Consider the following 16,064-nt stretch of genomic DNA (forward strand, 5'->3'; position numbering starts at 1 on the left):
GCTGTTTATATCAAGTCCTCAATGCATTCCTTCTCATCCCTTCCTTTGGTATAATTGCAATGAAAGACTTTCCTTTTACAGTTAAAAAAAAAAAAAAGAAAGCGAACTCATATCACCCATGCCTAAAACAGCCCAGATGTGGCATTCAAGGCTGGGGAGGGGCATGTGGTGTTAACGGGACACATGACACCCACACAGGAGAGAAACCAGGGCAACCAGGAAAGCGAGTCAGGCATGCAATGGTGAGCTTCCACACTGGTCCTGGGCAATGGGCATTAGGGGCATTGCCAGTTGTGTTTATACAACATCAAAACATGGAGAGCTAAAGAAAGGACGCTTGGCACATCTGGACATTGGCACGCTTGTGACATCAGGCATTAGGTGCCTTAAAGCACCTGGTTGCCACTAGCAATGGGGAGGGAAGGGTCCTATTTAAAAGCTGGAGCAAAAAAACAGCCTAATCGTCCCTATCTCTGTTCTCAGTGTCCACGTTGGAGAAGGGTGTGCTTAACCTCTCTGGCAGAACAACTTTACAATAGCATTATCCTTCATATACAGCCATGATGCCTCGGGGTAATTCTCTTCCCCCAACCATGCTCAAGGACACAAATCCGGCATTTCTGATTTGGGGAATCATTTTGAGGGTGGTGTGGATGGCCAGCCAGTTTGGGGTTCGCTCTTTGCGCACAGGACAGTCAGCGAGGACACTCCTCATCCAGGCTTAAAGCGCTCTTTGCGAGGACGGCGGCCCTCTGCTGGGGCTCACAGGGGCAGCTGTAACCCAGCCGCCCCTCTCTCTGGTGTTTGTTTTGATAGAGGTTCATTTATGCCCAAGACAATGCCTGCCCTCTTCTCTCTGCTCCCAGCAGGAAGCAGTGGCAGGGAGGGGGGCCAGCATTGTCACACAGCTTCCAATTCACACAACCCTGTGACCACAACAATGAGGCTTCAAGTGCCACAAATAATGAGCTGCCCACTGGGAGCAGGAGAGGGGGACAGGGCAAGGGAGACAGCACGTGCAGACCTGGGGCACCAGGTAGTAGGTGCCCAATAATCAGCACTCCACTCTCAGGGCTGGGCACAGGGACCCCACCTGCCTCCTCTTGGGTGGCTTGGGGACAGAGGTGTAACCAAGGCCCCCAGGGATGACAAAGCCTTTTTTTCCCTTTTCCCAGTTCATTTCTCTTACCATTTGCTCCAACTAAATGAGCAAACACTCAGAAAAAAGAAAACAAACAAACGAAAAAAAAATTAACGCACACAACATGCTTAGTGTTCTAATTTACACACAGTTGCACAAGGGGCAGAAAAGTCTAATTTGAATCGACAAAAAATTAACAATATCCTTTAAAATACAGCCGGGGCTAGATGGCTGGGAGTGAATGAAATGCATTACCCAACCAACTGCTGCTGTAACACAAGCCCTCTCCTCCCCCTCCTGGGCCTCATTCATAAAAAGCCTGCTTTGCCTCAGCAGCTGCAGGAGCCGGACTGGATTTGCCTCCGTGTTTTCCAAGACAGAGGGAAAACAAATGAAACAAAGAGAATCCCTCAGATTCCACCACCGAGTCTGCCTCCTCTAGGGAAGTTTGGGCTGCTTCTCTTGGGTCGCCAGGTCTGTCCCCCAAACAGGCGGAGGGCATTCTGCAGAGCTGCTTGTGGGGAGCAGGGCTAATGCTCACACACCCAGTGTGTTATTAAAGAAATTCCCATCTGCTGAGTCACATGCCGTATCTTTCACCACCCTGCTATTTAAAAGATAATAATAAAAAACAAAAATCGAAGGTTCTTCCTTGTTAGTAAATGGGGGCTGTCAGTTTATCTAAAGACTGCTGAATTGGGGTAGAGGTGGCAACACATTTCCAAAAGAGGTGGGATTTTTAAATTGTCCACTTTTAAATTGATAGCACCATGCTCAAACTTTATACAGCCATGGTAGAAATCTTAGGAGGTTTTGTACAACTTTAATTCTTAATATTACTTTTCAAATTTCCAAACACACCAACAATTGATATGCTGCATCCTGGCAGAAGTCCCCCGAAGTCCAACCCTTTGCCATGGCTCCCCTCCCAGCAGAGCATCTTTCACCACCTCCCAGGCCCAGGGAGGCTGGTTCTTACAAAAGAACAAGCCTCGCTCAAGTACACAGTCCCTTAGGAAAGTCAGAAATCACCATGATAGATGGGAGGCTATCAAATTTTTTAGACTCAAAACCCTTCTTCAAAACAAGGCCTGAACACAAGAGCATGTTCTAATTTACCAGGAATCGTTTTTTTTTTTAAAAACATCTTTATTGGAGTATAATTGCTTTACAATGGTGTGTTAGTTTCTGCTTTATAACAAAGTGAATCAGCTATACATATACATACATCCCCATATCTCCTCCCTCTGGCGTCTCCCTCCCACCCTCCCTATCCCACCCCTCTAGGTGGTCACAAAGCACTGAGCTGATCTCCCTGTGCTATGCGGCTGCTTCCCACTAGCTATCTGTTTTACATTTGGTAGCGTATATATGTCCATGCCACTCTCTCACTTCATCCCAACTTACCCTTCCCCCTCCCTGTGTCCTCAAGTCCATTCTCTACGTCTGCGTCTTTATTCCTGTCCTGCCCCTAGGTTCTTCAGAACTATTTTTTTTTTTTAGATTCCATATATATGTGTTAGCATACAGTATTTGTTTTTCAAAAATATGGAATGCTTCACGAATTTGCGTATCATCCTTGTTCAGGGGCCATGCTAATCTTCTCTGTATTGTTCCAATTTTAGTATACGTGCTGCCGAAGCAAGCACACCAGGAATCGTTTTAATGCAAGAATTAAATAGGAACAGAGTGCAGGAAGAGGAGACAGGAATAAAACCATTCTTGTTGCCCTAATACCAGAGCTGTCTTCTGGTAAATTGAGATATAAATTCTCTCCAGAGACAAGATGATCAGAGCTATTAACTGGTCCCTTCTCGGCTCTTGCAAAACAGAAGTAGGGTTTCAAAATCTCAAATGGCAAGGGGTGCGGGGGAGTCTGCTACATTTCCAGAAAATCCTAACTTTAACACTACCGTCCCTCTGTAATCCCGCCCTGCTCATCAGGGCTGGGGCCCAGGGGGTCACATTCCTGCGTGCTCCCCGCCACTCCCTCCCCCACCCCCAGACTATAATAGAAGCCCTCAGTGCTCTTGTGCAGTAAACATTCATTGCTACCACATTCTCTCCCCCCAGGAAGGCCTCCCCCTCCCACCTTCACCCAGGGACTGACAGCCAAAGAAATGAGAAAATGATGTGGAGATAGCAAATGAATCTTGTAAGATACCTGGTCTGTAATTAAATCACAATAATTCTATAACCTCTTCAAAGGCAACAATGTCAAGATAACAAACTGAGAGCAAAATAAACAAGTCTTATAGAAATTACACCAACCCTTATAAAGAGATTACCTAGTGGCTGCTGCCCGGATTCCACAACCATTTTTTTTTAACTAGTCTCAGACCTTCTGACCATACTGTGGGAGTTCCCATGTAGAAACCTGCAGACCTGTGGTTCTCTATGTATTTTCTGTGACCATGAACATGCTTTACAGGTAAGGGGAATGTACCCATGATCATTTTTTGAGGGGGCCCATGGAAGAAGGAGATAGATGAGTCATATAATGGATACAGATTTAGTGAGATTTTAATACCTAAATTGTCTCTGGCCCCATTCGCAAACAACTGGTAATCATCAAAATGTTTCTTAAGCCCTTGGGTGTGGGCATGGTTACCCAAAGACATGGTAACTTCCCTAAAGGAACAATAAAATACACCCTAGGACGCACATCAGTTAATCAAGTTTGGCCCTAACTAAATGTGTGGTATAGGGCAAGATACCTTATAAGCTCTCTGTCCATCAGCGTCCTCATCTATAGAATGGATATAACAATGAAGCTGACTCTTGCAGGGTTGTCATAAGGGCTGATACAGAATAAGTGCTCAATAAATATTAGTTGCTGTTGCTAAGTTGTCACTATGTCACCTCACCCCCATCTAAACTCTCTGCTGACTTTCCAACACAGAGAACAAAATCCTTTTTTTTCTCTGTCCCACGTGATGATTTAGCTGTGCCCACCCTCTGCCCCTCGCTTATGGGCTCCAGCCCCACGACTGTCTCTTCCTCTTTCTCTGCCGTCCCATACGCATCCCATATGCATCTGCCAGTCCTGTTGCCGCCTTGGGATTCCAAGTGCATCTCCCAACAACCTTCACCATTATCCTGGTCTAAGATGCACATTCTCTGCCCTGGATCATGGCAACTGCCACCTCCTACTGGTCTCTCTGCTTCTGTCCCAGCCCTAGAGTCTACTGTCAACACAGAAGCCGGTGTCACCCCTCTGCTCAGAATCCCGCCATCTCCTGTCCCAGTCAAAGCCAAGGTCCTCACCATGGCCCCCTGCCCTCCAGCCTCCTGACTTTCCTGCAACCCTTCCTTTAGGTCTCTGCCCGAATGCCATCTCACTAGAGACCCCCTCTGAGCACCTTACAGAAAAGAGCACCCCACTCAGCACAGCTCCCAGCCCGCCCTGATTTAACAAAAGCTCCATGAAGGCAGAGACTCATCCATGGCTCTATTCCTGTACCGAGAACAGCGCCTGGCACAGGGCAGGTGCCCAGAGAGTGTGGGGTGAATAAACAGCCCTGCTCCCCACATGCACACACCCCAAGATCGTCCCCACATTGGGGCCTTTCCACCTATGGTCCCCTGCCACCACGTCCCCATGTCTCCTCCTGGCTGACTCATACTCTCAGGGCAAACGTCCCCTCCTCCGAAAGCCCTTCTCTGAGAGTCCAACCCCAAACCCCCCCCCCACCAGTTATTCATCTATTCTTGCTCACAGCACTCATCACTGTCTGACATTGTGACTTGATTATGGTCTGTTTCTGCCACTAGCACGTTTCCATCACTGGGCCCTCAGTGGCTGCAACAGTGCACCCGAGCACCTGGCCTGTGTTTCTGAAGAATGGTGGTGCTTGTATTGATGTTCTTTACAAAGGAAATCTGGGAGCGGGGCGTGAGGGCCTATTCTTCCCCGTGCCATACACTCCGAAAGTTCTTCAATGCAACACCTCTGGCGCCTGCAAACGCCTGCCGGCTGATGGGCTCCGTGGTCGCCTGCAGAAGCACTCAGCAGCTAAGAGGTTATTTGTGTGCAAAGGAAAACAAACCTCAGTTACTAAATAACAGCTCAACATCTGTCACCACAGAGGAGCAACTCTACACACAGCCAATGATCCTGCACGGCATGACCTGTCCAAACACCAGGTGTCAGCTCCGCTTCCCCCTGAGCGGGCTTGAGCGCGGTCATCACAGCTGCCTGAGGACACCGCTCAAAACCAGCGCCCCGACCCCAGCGCCCAGCCCCCTGGCCTCTGATGCACTCACTGCCTGCACAGCAGAGACATCAGGTGACTTCCTTGAACAAGAAAAATCGCCCGCAAGGCCGCAGGTGGGACTTTAATGGTGCTGCTGTCGTGACCTCGGGGAAACCAGGACACAAAACGTGACTGTGGGCACTGCACACATAGGGCGGGGGGAGAGCCATGGAAGATGTGGGGGACCCACTCCAACACGAGCACCCCGCAAACGAGGTGGAAGCAAGCTCACCCACCCCAAGAGACCCCGGGCCCCCGGCCTTGAGAGTTAGATGCACCGTCAGAATTCCAACAGGATTCATTAGCGAGAGTGTTCAAACAAACCCAGTGTGAACACGCACTCAGCAAACACTGACTGGAGCTTTGGTAACGGAGGCTCTGTCTAGGTGCTTGGGAGACATGGGGAAGAAAAACAAAAAGATAAGATCCTTGCCCTTGTAAAGCTTGTGTGGGTCTAAGGGAGACACAGACAGAGAAAATATACGAAAGACTTAATTATTAAGTAAGTTAAAATCATATATTAGAAAATAATCAATGGAGAAATCCAGATTAAAATCACCAATTACTAGTCACGAGACCTCAACAGCTCAGACTGTGGATATGGGTTTCAGAGACATCTGAGAAGTTACGCTATTTGCCAGACAAATGTGTTCCCATTGTAATCTAAACTGCAGGACCAAGCTATCTGTGTTGCGCTTGTTCCCTGCAGGATTCTCAGCTCAAGAAGAACACCAGGCACAGGTCAGAGGCTCAGCAGCATTTGCTGAAGAAATGAAATGCTCACCACCAAGTTCTCACTTCTGTGACAGAACCTCCCAAAGGTGAGGGAGGGCCTGGGCTTTTACAACAGATCCCAAACAAAACCAAACACACACACACACACACACACACACACACACACAGAGGCACCTTTACCTCTCCTCCACCCCCATCCTCCCAGGGGGGCACAGGAAGGTCCACTACAAACCTGCCAGCACAGTGCCCAACACAACACCTGGGCCCCACAGTCCATGTCTCCTGCTGGCCACCTCTTCCTGGGCTGGGGTGCTCACAGACCCTGTCCAAGCTGAGCCCTGGGCCGCCTGCAGGGCTACACAGTGGAGCACAATCCACCCATGAGGCAGAGATGGATGAGTGTGCAAGCACTGTCCTTCAATACCTCCAGTATTTCAGATATCCAAAAAGTACATTATAAACCTCAGTGGTGATCTAGTTAGCTTGTTTGCAAAAGATACTTTAAATAGGTGTTTCAAATTACTAGGAAGAAAGCATGACCAACACAAAGGCATGTTCCATCTAAAAGCAGCGGTTCCCAGGAAATAGCATTTGTAAAATATGCTTATTAAAGTTAGATCATTTCTTCAAGAAACATAATTCTAACATAATAATTTGAGTTTTGTAATTTTTAACTTACTAATACATGTGGGTATGTTTTTTAAGACATAAAGTACATGACTATTTAACCAAGCCTAGAGGGCAAAGTTAAAATAACACAGCATACAGGTTAAAGTGAGCTTTCTTAATGGCTCTTTCCTTTCCCACCCTCTTTCATCCCACTTTTAGAAACTTCAGTTAAATAAAAACTTACCTTTTAGCTATTTCCTAGATAATTTACAACTGCTATAAAACATTCAATTCTTTTCCCACTACTTTATTACTTAAGGAGTTGAGGGTTAAATGTTATTAATTTTCACATAATTTAGTGCTTATACATCAGCAGATCCAGATTCTTCCTTAAGCCAACCCACAGTGAGGTTAAGGTCAGGGAAAGATTCATGACTTCTGGTCCAAACTGATAGCAACATTAAGGTATAAACAATCAGGCCATAGCTTAGAAGAGAGCAGAGAAGGTCACAGATTACACGGTGCTGACGTCTGCACAACAAGGTTGAAGACTCAAGCCCAAAATGATGAGGGTCAAGAGGTGAGGGATTCTTGCTTCAGGGAGACACTAGGCACATTTTCCAGTTGAGTTCGCAGTGAATCAAGGTCACTTGGTATTGTGTTTCCCGAACTACTGTAGAGGAAAGGCTCTGAAATGATTCCGCTTTGAAGTTCACGACTGATTTCGTTACAACCAAATGACAGCAAACATTGGCACAGCAGTTGCACATAAAAGTGCTTCAGAGGACGTTAGCTAGGAAACGGAACTTTTTACAGACAAATCAGAATGTCACTTATCTAAAGGTTTGTTTACTAACTGATTTTCAAGTCCATTTTGTGAATAAAAACAGTAGTTGGCCTATCCTGGAGAACCACTCAGCTGTTAACAGAGCTGTGTGGGACATACACGCTTCTTCCTCTACCTCTGCTCCCTTCCTTCTCCCGCACAATCCACCTGAGCCCCACCGCGGGCATCTGCTCTCCACTGCAGACCGTAGCCTATACACCCACCCATATTTAGGGAAAACCATCTCAGACAGCTGGCACGAAATCAATGTCCACCTGAAAAGTACCTCTGAGAGCCATCTAATAAAGTCCAAAACCATGGCCATGAATACCAAACTGTGGAAGTCTAGACTGGTTTTTCTAAATGAGACAAGGAAAGTACTCCGTGTGCAACATCTTGTAAACCCACAGCTGTTGAACAACGTCTTTCAGTCACAGAGCTGAATGCAGAGGAGACAGCCATTTTCACAACAGCATTTCTTTTCTGGACGGGAATGCATAGGGCGCTTGTCATGGCCATTACATAAGCACTGAGATCAGGTAACTTACCATCGTGCACCTTGCTTCATCTCAAAAACTAAAACTGTGCACCTAAAGTCACCCTCATTTTGTGCCTTTCTGCAAAAGTGAAGCTATTAAAATCTGAGCAAAAGAATAAATACAAATATTTCAGAACATTCTACCTTTAAGGGTCCCAAAGATTCAAGGGTGTTCCCTCTTAGAATAGTTTTATCTTCATTGAAATAAAAGGGTCTTAATATAGTCTTTTTCCTACAGATCTCTGGGTGTAAATTACAGATTGATGTCAATGAAGTGGAAGAAATTTGAGGAAAAGGATGTTTCTGTCATAAAATATTATGCATCAGAGTATACATTCTAAGCTATAAATATTTAGCAAGGGATAATATGACATATTTACTAAAATTTCTGTCAAAATAACAACATCTAAACTGTCACTTTAACAAGCTACCTTCTCCTTGTGTTTTAGTATAGAGAAGTGTTGCTATACAATCTCTTTTTAAAGAGAAACATACTGTGATTGCAGCTAAAACTGGGAGTAACCTGAGTCCGTGACTTAAAGGGCAGAACTAAGCCCTATTACTACAGTGATAACAGTAACAGGAGCATTTGATTACGTATGGCTCTCCCTAAGCCCTGAAACATTAGAAGGCCTCCATTTTCATTACAAATGTTTGAAAATGCTTTTAAAACGGATTCATTTATTGACAATATAAGGTTTTTTTTTTTTTAAGTACTTGCGTTCCTTTCCTAAAAGGGAGACATTTTGCTGTTTGTTAATTTTCACATCTGTCAGCAACTGACAACTGGATCTGTTGAGCAACCATTTATTCTTTTTGACAAAGAAACTTCATATAAAATTGGAATGGAATTTTATGATCAAGTGCAAGAGAATCTGGAGCAACTTCACAGATGGTAACATCTAACAGTGCAAAGACCCCAGAGGTTCTCGTGCAGTGGCCCTGGGGAACAGGCCAGCCTTTGTATTGGTATAGAACAGACAGGCCTGGAGCTTTTCAGGAGGAAAAAAAAAATCAATACAGCAATATACAATGGCAGACAAAGCTACATGTGTTTACAGAGTTTTAGCACATAGAAACATCCGGTTCAAAAGCTTGTTGAACTCAAATCTGTATTTGGTCTGTCACAAGCAACCCACCACCACCTCTCAAAACATCAACTCTTATTGAACACACAAAAAATTCTGTGTTTAGGCACAGAATATTGGTACAAAATATCCAAAAATGAAAGTGAACTTTTCCAAAAGTAAAACCCAGTAAATTCAAGGAAACATCCAATAATTAAGAGGAATAATAATTGCTTAAAATTTGATGTTTGGGAATTTGGCCTCCCACCTGCCCCCATCTAGGGATGTAAATAAAAAACATTGAAGTTATAATGTAAAAATATATATGAAAAGATCTTATAATGTGCACCAGCCATAATCATCTTAATATGGTAACCTGGGTAATAACTTCCCGCCAGGATTTAGCCTTTGATGGTAATGGTCACACATTGATAGCTTTTACTTTAAAAGTCTCTTTCCAAACAAATAGACATCAAATCAAAAAGCACATTTTAAAATTAGAAAGATTTTGCTAATTTGTCTTCTATATTTCCAAAGATGAATCTCACTCAGAAATCTCACTTGTGGGTGCTCTTATCTCTCAAGATACATGAAAATGCCTCAGAAATGCTTAGTTCATATAATGATGGGTATGTGTGTGGGTGTCAGTCATTTTCCCTTCTCCTGAGACTAAGCAGCTACCATTTGAAGTCTCCAATTCCACCCCCCCCCCCACATTTACAATATTCTACCAATTAACACTCATTTGGATCAGCAAATAAACATTGGCGGGGGTGGGGGGTTGGGGCGGTGGGGGTGTTACTGTCAGCCCTTCATACCTTAAAACTGAAAGTCAGGAAGGCAATCTGACTCAAGAATTCTACAGGAAGTGAATTTGGGGATTTTTAAGGTAATAGGGAGGACAAAAAAAGTTTTCTCTGAAGTGCCTGGTTGGCCCTACCAAGGGGCAGAATTATATAAACCCTACCCAGCCTCTTCCACCGAACCCCTTGCCAGGTGAGGAGCTATGACTAGAGTATGTACAGAAGTCATTCGAGCAGATTTCCACTCTGCCAGCGTCTCTCCTTCCACCTTCTGCTTCCCCAGCAAACCACACCACTGAGACCCTTCACTTGTGTTTGTGTAAAATAACAGGCACCTTACATGTGCTACCTTCTATTTGTGCATCATTGCTGTGCATCAACAAAATACTGACTGTGCATATCATTAACTACGTCACGCATGCCTGTGCATTTTAACTCATTCTAGCACCACAACTCTGTTTACTAAAATACACTCAGCATTTATTGGTCACACAGCCTTTCATCAACTTACAACTTAAAAATGGGATCAGACGATAGGCGGTCTTTTGTGACTGGCTTCTTTCACTTGGACATTGTCTCCAAGATCCATCCATCCATTTTACTTTTTATCAGGTGGCAAAATGGTTTGTCGATCTATGATATCAATGCTTTAGGTGAGAAAACTGTCCTCTTTCACAGCCCACAAGTCACACGTTACATGGTAGGTGGTCATAGATAAGGACTTAATGTTTGAACAGATCACCACTCTTTTTGGCTTATTCTTATACAAGTAAAATTTAATAAAAAGCAAACTGCTTACTAGGTTTAATAATAAGTTACAAATAAGTTAAAAGTCAATTATTAGAGGAAAAGATACAAAGTAAGTTGGTTGTTGCTTTTTTAAGTCTTTTGAGATACCAGAGTAATATGTGTTGCGTTTGACAAAGGCATAGCAGCCTATAATAAGGGCAACCACACACATAAGGCTTTCCTGGCACCACAAAGATGTGATTTAGGCACTAAAAGAATATATGTTAACATTTATTAGTCAGTAGTTCATTAGGCATTGTTAAGTAATTTCTAATCAAGAATCTATCATCATGGAGCCATCTGAGCAGGCACCAACAGCTATGAAAACTTTCAAGGAAATTTTGGGGCAAGCTTCAGTCTCATGAAGGCTTGCACATGGTTTTGTATGTGACTATAATTATCTGGCTAGGAGGCATCAAGAATATAAAAAAGGAAATGATCTTTATGTTTACCCATATTATTTTCTGCTTTTGTTTTAAGCATTATAAGGTAAATGAATACACATACTTAGGGTAGTAAAAACTCTATAATTTGATTAGCTTGACTATATGATTCAACATGAAGTGAAAGAAAAACAGGTTTTATAAGATGGCAGAAGTTTTGTACTTTGTTTTCATGTTGTTAAATACTGTTTCCTCTTACCTCTGTGAGGGGAAGACTCTGATCAGCCCCTTCTCTGTTTTCCCCTCAGGGCATAAAGAGAGGTCCTACAGAGGGAAGAGACCAGGGAGGCCAGGGGCTTTGCTGAGCCAATCAAAACTACAAGGCCCAGGGCTCCAGGCTCCCGGGCCAGCGTTCTTGCCAGGCCCCTGGACAATGGCTCCCTGTTCCACCCGCTGCACCACAGCACCTGTGCACGGGGCAAACTGCACTTGAGATAAGCTTCCCCAGATGTGCTTCCATGTGGAAGTTAAGGTTTTCTATGCAGGTCTGTCACAGCCCTATCGAGGGACAGGCCACCTGGAAAAACAAGGGGGAGAAATGATCCCTGACGGCTCCGTCACGTGCTTCGTTTAAACGAAAGAAGTGATGATCTTTCTAGGCAAGGATACGGGTCACCCAGGTGCCCCCTTCACTTTGCACCCCGCTTCCCCTGTGCACTCAGGCCCGCAGCGTCACAGCACACGCTGTACCCCAACATGCACACTGAGATGACCGAGCAGGACGCCTCCGGTGCTGCCAAGACTCCTCCTCCAGGCACCTGCCCGGCCCTTCCCAAACCCAAGTGGAACAGAGCCTCCTGCTCCTTCACAGAGTATCCTCACGGGGCAAAGTCCCAGAACACAAGCCATGGAAACTCAGCGGCTAATATGCATTTCCTCTGGCTAAGTCACAGATACTAAATGTTGGCGGATGAAGTGTACCCAGAGCAACTCAGGGCTATTTTCAGGGTATGGACTTTCCTTTTTCTCTGAGCTCCAGGAGCAACCCCCCCATGTGCTTCCCCCTCCTCATTCTCCCTCCAAAGGTGCTTCCCCCGGGACTCTCCTCCTCATCAAAGTGGGAAGACCTTCCCAAGGCCACAAAAGAGCCCCTGGGTTACATTATGGGTCTTGGTCACAGGATTTAAGAATGTATTCCTGTACAGCCTGTTTTTTTTCCCCCCCTTATTAAACTGTAAGATCATTCAATGAAAAAGCCCCTTCCCCAAAGAAAAAGTTCAATGGTATAAATTTAAAGGTCCACTTTAAGTCACGGTTGCATTTAATTACATTTAAGAAATGGGGACTTCCCTGGTGGCGCAGTGGTTAAGAATCCGCCTGCCAATGCAGGGGACACGGGTTCGAGCCCTGGTCTGGGAAGATCCCACATGCCGCGGAGCAACTAAGCCCGCGCGCCACAACTACTGAGCCTGCGCTCTAGAGCCTGCGAGCCACAACTACTGAAGCCCGTGTGCCACAACTACTGAAGCCCATGCACCTAGAGCCCGTGCTCTGCAACAAGAGAAGCCACTGCAGTGAGAAGCCCGCGCACCCCGACGAGGAGTAGCCCCTGCTCGCCACAACTAGAGAAAGCACGCACGTAGCAAGAAAGACCCAACACAGCCAAAAATAAATAAATAAATAAATTTAAAAATTAATTTAAAAAAAAAAGAAAGAAATGGCATGTCACCTTCTTTGTAAGGTATGGAATTTTCACTTTTCAAATGAAACACAACCCATCCTCCAAGGAGAAGGACTAGATGAGGAGCAGGGAGGTGGTAGGCAGAGGAAGGACGAACCGGAGGCTTCAACCACAGAGACTGAAACCGTGACCTTTGCTTTTCTGAGAAACATACTACAAACATAATGAAAATGATTACAGTATAAATTAAGATTATGGATTTTTGCCTTAAAAAAAAAAAAGGCTAGCCAGCTGACATCAACTTTATCGCCCCCGTGGTTCCAAATGGAAAAAGCGTCACAGATACAATTGTACAGCCTAGAACAACGAGTTCTTGTAAACAGTGTAAAGGTTTTTTTTTTTCTTTCAAAGATAAATAAAGAAGGCATAACCTAGAAATAATATAACTACACAAAGAAAATACTACGCACAAAGAAAGAAGTTGGCAATCATGATCTGAGTTGGATTTAAGGGTTTGCTTGTTTGTCTTTCCATTTTACAGAAAGGTAAATGACCAGAAAAGTCAACTGGGAAAAGTAAGCCATGAGCTCACGTGTTCTCTTCTGTTATAAGCAGGGTCTGCCTTCAGAAACTTTAAAAAGGGGGGGGGGGGGCGGGTTAGAAAAGAAAAAGAAAAAAGCCACTGTAAAACTAGTTTCTAAGTTAAAAGAGAAAATATTTAACTGACTCCTGAGCACAAAAATTCTTGAACCACTTTAATCAATTGAAATTGATGCTAGAAGTAACTGCTGAGAAACCACAAGGAATAAACATGAAGCCCACTGCTTTGCTGAAAACCAGGGAGATGTCAGGCAACGAGGAAAAAGGAAAAGGACAGAGAAAATGTGTTTTGCACAAGGATGAACAGAGCTGCTTCTGCACAGCCTCCATGCTGAGCGGAATCACCTGATGGAGCCCAGAGGACACCACCACCCCACACCACCCTCCCGGGGTTGTCAGGGCTCTGCGTGGGCAAAGCATCCTCAGGGAGTCCCGATCAAGGCCAAGCAGTAAACAGTTTGAGAAATTACACAAAGTGCAAAGTTGACATCATTATTTACATGCAATCAGGAAAAAGATCCCCTGACAGAGGGAGACTTGCATTAGATAAATGCCTTAAAAATCCTTTAATGGAAGAGATGCACATACTATGTAAACAGACACTGGCACCTCTGACTAAAAAGCACCCTGGATAAGTGACTGGGCTCAGAGCACAGGAAGAGAGTTTGTAATGTAGAAGACAGCAGGACAACTCTTCCCTTTGACCTTTCACTAGTCCTAGCTCATGACTCAGAGATGGTGGCTGTCCTCCCCACCAGGGGAGGTGCCTGCATCTCCTCCTCCAACGTCGTCAGTGTCCAAGAGGCTCACCTAAACCCTGGGATGAGGGCAACCGCAGCCCCCATGCAGGTTGCTTTCTAACTTTGGAAGTGGCACAGAATCTGATGCTTTCAGATTAAAATCTATCCATTCAGAGGGCATATCAAACATCTGCTCCTGCACAAGGCCCCTCAGTCCAGCATCAGCACATGCAGGTCACCCCAGAGTTCTTCACCAACCTACAGCAGTCACTAAACCAGTTACCAAAACCAAAAAAACTGCAAAAGAAAAAGAAAATCCCTAGCCATCACTGGAACATGAGCCAAGGCTCCAGAGGTTCCGTACGCAAACTGAGGACCCCATTGTCCCTCACAAGGAGGCAGCCTCGAGAATCATTCCTGTTGCCCTTCTGCCTCCTTTGCCCTCTTCAAAGGAAAGGTTCTCATGCCACAAACGGCCTCCAGGCACATGTGCAAAATACTTGTAACCCATTCAAGAAGCAGACACAAACCTTTTCCAGAAACTACCATCTGATAACGCCAATTTTTTCCTTCTGAGTTGAGGATTCTAAAAGTTTCTGCAGAGTGTTTCCAATGTAGAACTGATTTTAGTTAGAAATACACCTGGGTTGAGGGTGAGGGGTTGCCTTTTTCAGGCTCAATAAAAATAGGACAGTCGATGCCCATTTTCTACAGGTTCAGGGTTCTAGTAAAGGTGGGGGAGAGGGCTGGGTAACGTTTAACTTGGATGATGAAAGGCAATGTCTCCTTAACCATTTCTACGTGCTCAAGGCCCTACACCTTCTCCTGGATTTAGTCAACCTGACAGTGTCACAATTTTGAGGTGGGTGTTGTAACAGTGTTTGTGTTTGTCTAAAGGTATTTATTTGGAGGGCTACAGGGGCACCTTCCACCCAATCCCCAAATGCAGAAAACTTTGGTTGGCCAGGAGTGGCACAGATGGTGACTTTCTTCTGCTCTACAGGCCAGACAGATTCAGGCAAGGACAGAAAACGGGCACCACACTGGAGTCTCCGGCCATGCAGTGACTCCTTCCCAGGAACCAGGACAGGAGGCTCTACCTGACTCCCTCCCACCAGGTCTCATGACCGAGGACTCACTGGCACATATGGATCCAGGGCACTCCTGAGGATATTTAAACTGCACTGCGGACTTCGTGTATGTCATCAACAACCAGAACTAGTGCCATTTCCATCCTGAACACAGGTCCTGGGCAATCCTCAAGTGGGTGAGAGAGGTAAGGAATGCCCACGTCAGGATCAGTTCTCCACGACTGAGGAAAAGGTTAGGATGGCAACAAGCTGGGAGGGTGTTCACATTTCAGAGGCAGCTCAGAACGGCCCAGCTCACAGTCTACCTGCTGGGTCACCTTGTACCAGCTGGCCCCAAACTATGCCAAATAAGCCCTAGGAGTGAAAAATACATACACGAACCTGGACTTTTTTTTCCCAACATGGGCAAAAGGGGATGGGGGATTTCACTGTACCATGCAACCTATAAAGAGGCAGCATGGAGGTCCCCACACTGTGAGACCTGGGCCCTTTCCTGCAGCTAGCAGCTTTCTTTCAAGTGGGAGATCTGTTCAAAAAGGTCAAGATGTTAGTCATCGTCCTGGTTGTTGTTGTTGTTTTAACTCCCTGCTTAACAATTAGACTGTGAAGTAAGGACCATTTGCAACAATGATAATTATTCTGAGTCTCCATTAGATGATCCAAGGAAACCATGTACACCTTCAAGTTTCCCTCCCCTTGTTCTGAGTCTCCTGGCCTCACAAGGGTGCCAGCCCTGAATGGCTGGAATGAACAAGACCTGTACTGAGGTCACTTGCTGGGAAATCTAATGCTCAACCATAGACCT

At 45.2% G+C, this 16,064-nt stretch overlaps 1 protein-coding gene and 1 non-coding gene across 4 annotated transcripts in view; both read right to left on the minus strand.

Annotated features, from left to right (window-relative positions):
- The window catches only part of IGF1R (insulin like growth factor 1 receptor), a 307,831-nt gene that overhangs the window by 141,839 nt on the left and 149,928 nt on the right, over positions 1–16,064 (minus strand). The gene's annotated exons all lie outside the window — the stretch shown is intronic.
- Positions 2,684–2,790, minus strand: LOC118891601. The gene has a single exon (XR_005019154.1). It is a non-coding gene; the product is annotated as a U6 spliceosomal RNA (small nuclear RNA).

This window comes from Balaenoptera musculus, chromosome 2 (assembly GCF_009873245.2).
Source record: "Balaenoptera musculus isolate JJ_BM4_2016_0621 chromosome 2, mBalMus1.pri.v3, whole genome shotgun sequence".
Taxonomy (NCBI): Eukaryota; Metazoa; Chordata; class Mammalia; order Artiodactyla; family Balaenopteridae; genus Balaenoptera; species Balaenoptera musculus.